Genomic DNA, 8755 nt, shown 5'->3' with positions numbered 1-8755 from the left:
GATCTCATCCCTCTGTGTAATGTTACCAAGGTCTCCAGGGCATGTTCAATGGAACTGGGGTCTAAGGGCATTCTGGTCTCAATCCTAATCTCAGGGGAAAGATCATAGAGTAAAATGCTGTTAATTTGGTGTAGGTACTCTATCACATTCACAAAATTTTCTTTTACTTCTAGGTTTCTAGGAGCTTTGTTTTATCATAAATGAGTACTGAATATTATGAAATGAATTTTCTGTATCTTAAAAGATCACATGATTTTTCACCTTAATTTTGTAAATGTGAAGAATTAATTTTTCAAATGGTAAATTAATATTGTGTTTCAGTATTACATCCAACTTCATTTGAGGCACTTTCCTTTTTCTATTTGTTGAATTCAAATGGCTATTATTTTCCAAGACTTTTTTGCATTTGTTTCTTGAAAGAGATCAGCCTGTTAGATTCTTTCTTATATACTATTTTCAAGATTTAGGATTAAGGTTATGGTGGCCTTATAAAATTAATTATTAAATGCTTCCTCTTTTTTTTTTCTAAATTAACATTACTCCTTAATTATATGTGAATCCAGTGAAAAAGACATAGGGATTTAGGCTTACATACTGGGAAAACTCCACTGAAAAGCTCATCTTTATTTATGTGAATGTTTTCTATTATGTATTCCAAAGCTTTAATAAGTATACGACTATATAAATTTCCTATTCCTGCTTTTGTCTGTTTTGGGAAGTTGTGTCTAAGAGTTTTCTATTTCATCCAAATGTTAGTTGTTTTAAATTTTTTCATAATATCTGTTTTTCTTTTTGATATCTGTGAGCTCTGTACTGATATCCCCTTTGTCATTCTTAGAACTTATCAGTTTTATTAATTTTTTAAAAAAAACAGCTTTAGGCATTATAGATTTTCTACATTGTGATTTTTGTTTTCTGTTTCATTCACTTTTACACTTATTTTTAATGCTTCCTTCTATTTTGGAGAAAGGTGGTTTATTATCTTTTTAAAAACTTATTAAGAAATAAACTTAGTCCTCTGATTTTCAGCATTTGTTTCCAATAAATCCACTTAACAATGTAAATTTTTTTTGAAGTACGGTGTGAGTTCATTTTACTAATTTTGATGTGTTATAATATGTGAATACTAGGTTAAATATATATATACATATATATTATTCATAATATTGTACACATTTAGTTCTCATAATTTCTACGTTGACTCAGGTTATTTGTAAGTGTACTATTTAATGTCTAAATATCTGTGAATTTTCTACATATCTAGACTTTCTTATGTCTCAGTATTCAATGGTTTTTAAATTTTATTATAAGTAGCATACTGTTTTTTAGAGGGCTAACATATTTGTCTTTTTATTGGCATATTTAGTGCAATTATATTTGTTCTAGTTACTGATTTTACTGCTATCAGTTTACTATTTGCTTTTTGTTTACCCTAGCTGTTCTGTGTTCTGTTTTCTTCTATCTTGGCTTCATTGGGGTTTTTAAAAAATCTTTTTCATCTATTAGGTTTTAGTTATACACAGTTTATTATCCTTTCAGTGGTTAGCAAAGAGATTAAAAACTACATTCTTGATATATTAACATCTTTTCTAAATTAGAACTTTTACCATTTCTAAAACATTGCAAAAACCTTAGATCTTTTTACACCTATTTACCAGTTGTCTTTTTGCAGGAAATAAATGGACTTGATTGTACATATATTTAAATTTCAAAAGATGTTATTACTACTCTTTCATTCTGCAAATATTTTTATTTAATTAATCTTCCTATTTGCCCTTTGCAAGGCTGTTTATTTCATTCTGCATTTTTGTGCTTCTTTCTAGGAATATCTTCCTTCTTCTTGAAGTGTATTCGTCTGCATCTCTTTTAGTACTAGCTGGTTGTGACAAACTCCCTCAGGTTTTGTTCATCAGAAAATGTTTCTCCTTTACCTCAATTCTGAAAGAATTTTCCACTCAATGCAGAATTCTATGCTAGTGGTTATCTTCTTTTAGAACTCTGAACTATATCCCACTTCCTTCTACTTTTACTTTGTGGAAAAGTCATCTAGTCATCTTTTTTTTTCTGTTGCATCTTTAAAGTTAATCTGTGGTTTTTTTCCTTTGGCTGCTTTTATGATTTCCTCTTTACCTTCAGTTTTCAGCCACTTCATTACGATGTACGTAGTTTTTTTTTTTTTTCCTCCCTTCTTTTTTTTTACATTTACCAAGAGTGTTGCACATGTAGGTTGCATGTATGTGTGTGTGTACTTTTGTCCATGCATTCTACATCCTTCCTGTTCTTTTCTCTAGTTTCTTTTTTTCCACCTTGCCCCAGTCTGGATAAGTTTTACTGACATATGTTCCAGTCACTAATCATATCTTTTCTTCTTTCTCTTCTGTTGTAAAACCCATGTATTACTCACTAAATTTCAGGATTTTCCCAGTTCTCCTGTAAAATATTTCATATTGTCATATATGTTCTTGAATATTTTCAACACATTTATTTCAATGCCGTTATTGTATAATGTGTATCTGTGTATTTCCTATGGATCTGTTTCAAATTTTTATTTTACCCTTTTGTTTTTTCAGTCATGTCTTTCTATCTCCTAATATGTCTGATAATTTTGTTTAAATGTTGGACATTGTGTGTAAAATATTATAGAGGCTCTGGATTATGATACCCTCTTCCAGAAAAGAATTGATCTTATACTGTAAGGAAGTTAGAAGGCAGACCCTGTGATCAATGTTATCCAGTTTCTTGCCTAGTGTCAAGCTTTACCAACACTTTCAAGGATACAGGCAATCAAGACGCTCAGTGAAACAGAGGTCTGGGATATTGAGGGTAACTCCCCAGACGTTTTATCCCTGCATCGGCACACACTCTCTATTTAAATCAAATTTTTAAAAATTATTGTCCTTTTTCAGAAAGGCTTCTTTTGACCTCTCAGACCTGGAAAAGGTCTTTTCATGAAAAACATAATTTTCATCACAGCACTTACTACAATTCTAATGTAATAAATATTTTTACAGCCATTTGTCTCTTCTGCCAGACCCCAAGCTTCTTTATGGCATGCAGGATTCATTCTTTCTTTAAAGGAGAATTCTACATCTTCAATTAACTTTATATGTAAAACCCATTTGTAAGTAAGATATTCAACTACATTAGCATTTAGAATATAGATATTCAACTACTGGTCTGGATGTCAGCACCAATTAAGACTTTTCCCTGGACTGGAAATTACTTTGAAGAGAGAGAGGATGGACAGACATTGGCAGTAAAAATGCTCCTGAATAGAAATTTCTCTAGTGAGCAGAAGGCCAAGGATATAAAAGAGAGTATTTAAATGCATGTTGTCTTCACAAAGCTGAAATGTGGGCAGACAGCTTATTGCTGTTTTAATGGCACCTTGCAGAGATGAAATTAACATTTGATTTACATGAGTGTCCTTGGGCAGAGGCAATTGTGACTACTCATATCCACTGATAGGAGCTGAATTAGTTTTAACCTCTCAAAGAAATAATCTAGAATTCATAATGAAAAGCTAAATGAAGATGTCCACTTAATACACAGTGGTACTTCAAGCAGTAAGAAAGAGATAGAAGCATAATAGTATTTTATACCTATTAAATAGCTGTCCTTTAAGGAGTCAAATGAATTTATAACATTTTCAAAAGTGATAAACTAGTTACAGAACGTGACTTTATTATTCTGAAAGTAATCTATGACTTAGGAATCATGAGACTGTAAGTTAGAAAACTCAAGGGCTGGAAACTCATATGCCTTCAGGGGTCACCAGGTTCTAAATATGAATCAGTCAATATGACATTTTAGAAAGGGATAAGGACTGTGATTAATTGGAGAGTAAAAATCTTGCATAAAGGAAATCAAATTCATTGTTTTAACTTATTCTGCTGGTCAAATAAGATATGTATATAGATCCAACTGACCCATAGGCTACTCGTTTTACTTTACGTATCAATCATGCAGTCTTTAGACAGGCAGGTGATTTGCCCAAGGTCATACAACAGATTACTAGCAGACTTGAGAACTGTTCTTATTCTAATGATATTATTAAGTTATTGAATATCCTTAGTCAAAATGGTTATAAATTTCTATACTGCATGATCTTATTAAGACCTACTAATATAGAAATTATTATCCTCTGTGTTTATAAATAGAAACATTGATGCTCTAAAATTAAGTGAATTAACTGGAATATCCCAGGATAGAGAATAATATATTTAATTAATTAAGCACCAAGTTCCATGTGGATTATATCATCAATAGTGAAAAAACTCTCTGACAGAAAGCCAGAGTGGGTTGAATAGTGTTCCTTCAAAACTTATGTCCATTCAGAACCTAAGAATGTGATCTTATTTGGAAATAAGATCATTGCAAAAGTAATCAGTTAAGATGAAGTCATATTGGATTACAGCAGTCCCTAAATCCAAGGACTAGTGTTCCTGTAAGAAGAGGACTGACACGTGGAGACACAAAGAGAGGAAGGCCATGTGACAATGAAGGCAGAGGTTGGAGTGATACAAGCCAACAAACGTCAAGGACTGTCAGTAACCACCAGAAGCTAGGAGAGCATCATGGAACAGATTTTTACTCAGAGCTTCCAGAAGGAACCAACCCTGATGACATATTCATTTCAGACTTATGGTCTCCAGGACCATGATAGAAAAATTTCTGTTGTTCTAAACCACCAGTTTGTGGTACTTTTTGTTATGGTAGTCCAGAGAAACTAATACACTGTAGAAAGAAACATGCTTTATTTTACTAAGAGAAATACTGGATAGAAAATGTTATAGCAATCCCCTTACCTAATTCAGGAATCTCAGGAATACATATCAGAATGTAAAAGCAATATGGATCCAAAGACCACTAATTTACTTTTTCACCATATTAATTTTTTTCTCAATGTTAAAAGGGATATGTTTTACATTGATTCCAAACCATATACATTAGTTTTAAGTTCGAATACTATTTTGGGAGGAATACTGTTTACTAAAATAAAAAAAAATTTTATTTTAAACATCTTAAAAATTCTCACAACCTACAATCATGGTCTCGCTCCACTAGTGTGCAAGCATTGAAAGGTACCAAAAGCAGAACTACATTTTCCTACATTTTCAAACCCTCAGGAGTTGATCTAGTAGAATAAAAGTCTTAACATGAATGACAGCTAATACAGTCTCCATCAAGTCAAATAACAGGACCTTTGATTTTTGAAACTCAGGAATCCAAGTTCTGGATGAGCTGGCATTCTTCCTATGTGCATTTCACCTGAAAATGGTAATGTCTGCCTGTAAGAACTTAAGTGATTCAGGAAAGGACAACACGTATTTAAAAATATGTGTAAAAACATTTTCAGTGAAAGAGAAAAGGAAAATAGCTAAACTCATATGGTGGTGATTGTATATTGAAATTGAATATAAGAAGGGAGGCTTGAGGAATGATCTTATTAATTCTTTCAATTAAAAGGGGAAATACTACCATTCAATATGTGATTATAACAATCTTAAAAGATATAAAGTAAATATTAAATTATTAATTATAGTTAGTAGACAAATAGGCCCATTAGGTTTTTAAATCTACAAACAACTATATAGTATTATTGGCAAAACCCACAAATATAGAAAGTATTTTGATTACCACCTATCCTATGAAATCATGCTCACTCATTTATTAATCTTCAGCCTACAGATATATTTTTAAAATAATTTATTTGATTAAAAATAATCTGAATTTGAAAAATTCAGTTCAGTAATGTGGAATTCCTATTTTAGATGCAGATTATCTAGTTTTATGATAAATTTGGATTATAATTTCAGGAATTTCTTGAAAGTGGGCCAGATTTTATATATAAAATAATTGCTATTATTATTAATACTCCAAATATTGAAAGGCTCCACCCCAGGGACAGATTCAAAACACGATTTGTAACTCGCTTAGAACTATAAAGATTATTCATAAGATCCAACTTAATCCACAATGCAGACAAAATACAGAACACATAATGGTATTAAAACTACTATAATACCACTTCCTTGGGAAAAAAATCACCTTATGTTTTTAGTTGACAAACTTGTCCCTTGCCCAAAACATTGGGCCATGGTAGGTATTGTCCCTGGAAGACTTCCTTTCCCATTCTCACCTGTGTTAAAGTATCCTCAAGTCTCCTGCTGTGGGAAGGTCTGAGATAAACTAGAATTACGGCAGCTATCAGAGTGGGGAATTTGGGGATTTGTTTAGTAATGATTATTATTATAATGATAATAATAACAGTGACCTTTATTAAACAGATAACTCCCCACACAGATTCTTTTTCAGTAAGTTATAATCTAATATTATCAAAGTATTAACCATCAGGGACATTTATATTTTAGCTTTGGCCTAACGCTAGTACTTTCTATAAGATAAATTTTAATTTTTACATCGTGCATCATTACTAGGTGACACTTGAATAAACATGTTGGTTTGTCTACTTTCAGACATGTCCATAATCCATGTACAAGTTCCCTAAATAAGCATGATTTCAATATTTCAAGTCTTAGTGCCATTAACACAGATATGGAAGTGTAAGAAGATAAGTTTAGTTTTTTATGTTCTTAGTGTATGTTAACAGGAGCATGTGAGTAGAATCTCTTGAGATACAACTGGGAATTGAAAAAGCTTAGTTGCAAACACAGAAAATCAGAGCTTAGCTTAGCTGAAAATACAGTAAAATATTAAACACTTGAGGATGGAAGAATGAGCACTATACTAGAAATGAGACAATTGCTCTGGTTGTGTTGGTCACTTTTCATTCTTGAACCACAGTTTGTTTTCAACTAAAAAATAAAATTTATAGACTGTACAATATCTGAGATCTATCCAAGCTTTAAAATTCTATGGCAATGTAGATCTCTATGGCCACGTATGAACAATATTCTATGTTTTGTAGGAATCTTTAAGCTTTTTAACTCAGAGAATTATTTTACTTGGGCTAATGGCATAAATTAGCTTTAATATAATAATAGCATAGGTGTGGTTCACTGCAATTATATCTATGAAATTACTGCTTGGGGGATCAAATATTCAAAAAATTAACCTCTTTGCCAAGAGGGTTATAGAATTCAGCTCAAATTGTTATTGTTGAACCAAAGTCTATAGAGGTATCATCAAAATTAACTTAAAGACAAGAAAAAAGATGGTTGGAACAAGGTTTGAGAAATAAATTACACTTGAATTTTAGTATTTTAAATGGAGAATTATTGATATATTATATTTTGGAAAATACTTCACTCACATTACTTTATCTTTAATGGGTCCAGAGCCTTATAAGAATGTAGTTGCTTTCAAAGAAACTACTAAGGCAAAGAAACTAACCCAAATTTCACATAATTAAAAGACAAATTTGTATCTCATCTCACTATGAAGGGGAAAATTTTTTCATATAACTTTTTCTAATTAAAAAGAAAATTATATTACTGATAGTTATGAAATCTCAAAAATAGAAATGGGGAACAAATCACTTGAGTCTATGACAGTATTTAATACGCTATAATAATAACAATTAGATAATTCAAACAGAATGCAGATTTAAAGACATTTCATTTGATTTTCGATTTTTAAATTCATTTTGTCATTGATTCTCAAAATGATTATTAATTCATTTAATATTAGAGTTCACATACTTTGTGTAATATTTATACTAAGGTTTGGTACAGAGGTAGAGATTCATTTAAAATAAGTACAAATACTTATAAAATTAAACAATCTGTAGATAATGTTCTCAAATCATTTTAAGCAGATGGTCAGGAATAAGTTTTATTGTATCCTGGTATTGTTACATAGTTGTATAAGGCCTCACATTATTATACATTCATTCACTGACATTTTTGTGAATATAATTTAAAACTCCAGCAAGCAAATTTATATCTAAAGTATAAGCCAGAGTGTACAAAAGGCCAATAGATTTCTAAATGTATTACTGAAAGCCTTTCCTATGTGATTAGGATTATATGATTTACCAAATTGTCTAATTTTTTAATGGTTCTATGCTTTTTTTTTTTGGCTTGTTTTTGTTTTTCTAGTGCACTGCAAGTACAACTGTTAGGAATAAGGAGTCACAGCATCATTGTCACACACACACACACACACAAAGGTCAAAAACTCTTCCTTTCCATTTATAATACAAAGAATGGTTTTTATTGCTGCCAGTTTAAACCTACTTTTCATATGTTCTTAAACAAAAACAAATTGATAAACACACCAAAAAAGTCAGAGCATAATTTTCCAAAAGAAACAATTCTAATGAAAAAAAAAAAGGTACTAACACTCTCAAATTTACATACATATACCCTTGTTTTAATATAACATTAATATATTTACTCATTCAATTCATTCTATGAATATTTACTGAGTGCTCAGGCACTGTGCTTGGCATTGGGAATATGCGATGTTGAATTACAGATGAAACCTGTCTTGTGTAAGGTAAGACAGACAAATGAATTAGAGATTATTGACCATTGTGATAAATAATATGATAAAATCAGGCAAACAATTAATTCAAGGAAGGCTTTTAGGAGAATAGCTTTAAATTCCCATAACTTATTTTGCATTTTCAATTTGGTTTAAACATTTTTACTATTTACTATTTAAGGTCATATATAAAAGCTATAAAACTCATTCATTTTTCTTATTGCAATTTCTTTCTCTTTTTTTGAGGAAACTACTCTCGGAATTCTTTAAAAGACTGTCATTGGAATACATTCAACATTGCTAA

At 30.9% G+C, this 8755-nt stretch overlaps 1 pseudogene across 1 annotated transcript in view; it reads right to left on the bottom strand.

Annotated features, from left to right (window-relative positions):
• Window positions 1-2186: 2186 nt before the first annotated feature.
• LOC309622467 (acyl-protein thioesterase 1 pseudogene) overlaps window positions 2187-8755 on the bottom strand; it is a 711313-nt pseudogene continuing 704744 nt past the window's right edge. The window contains exon 8 of the transcript XR_014249931.1: window positions 2187-5271. The product of XR_014249931.1 is annotated as an acyl-protein thioesterase 1 pseudogene (transcript). The remainder of the gene's footprint in view (window positions 5272-8755) is intronic.

Source organism: Balaenoptera borealis (genome assembly GCF_965194805.1).
Source record: "Balaenoptera borealis genome assembly, chromosome: 2".
Taxonomy (NCBI): domain Eukaryota; kingdom Metazoa; phylum Chordata; class Mammalia; order Artiodactyla; family Balaenopteridae; genus Balaenoptera; species Balaenoptera borealis.
The sequence above is the reverse complement of the archived record's forward strand: the minus strand, read 5'-3'. Positions and strand labels throughout refer to the sequence as shown.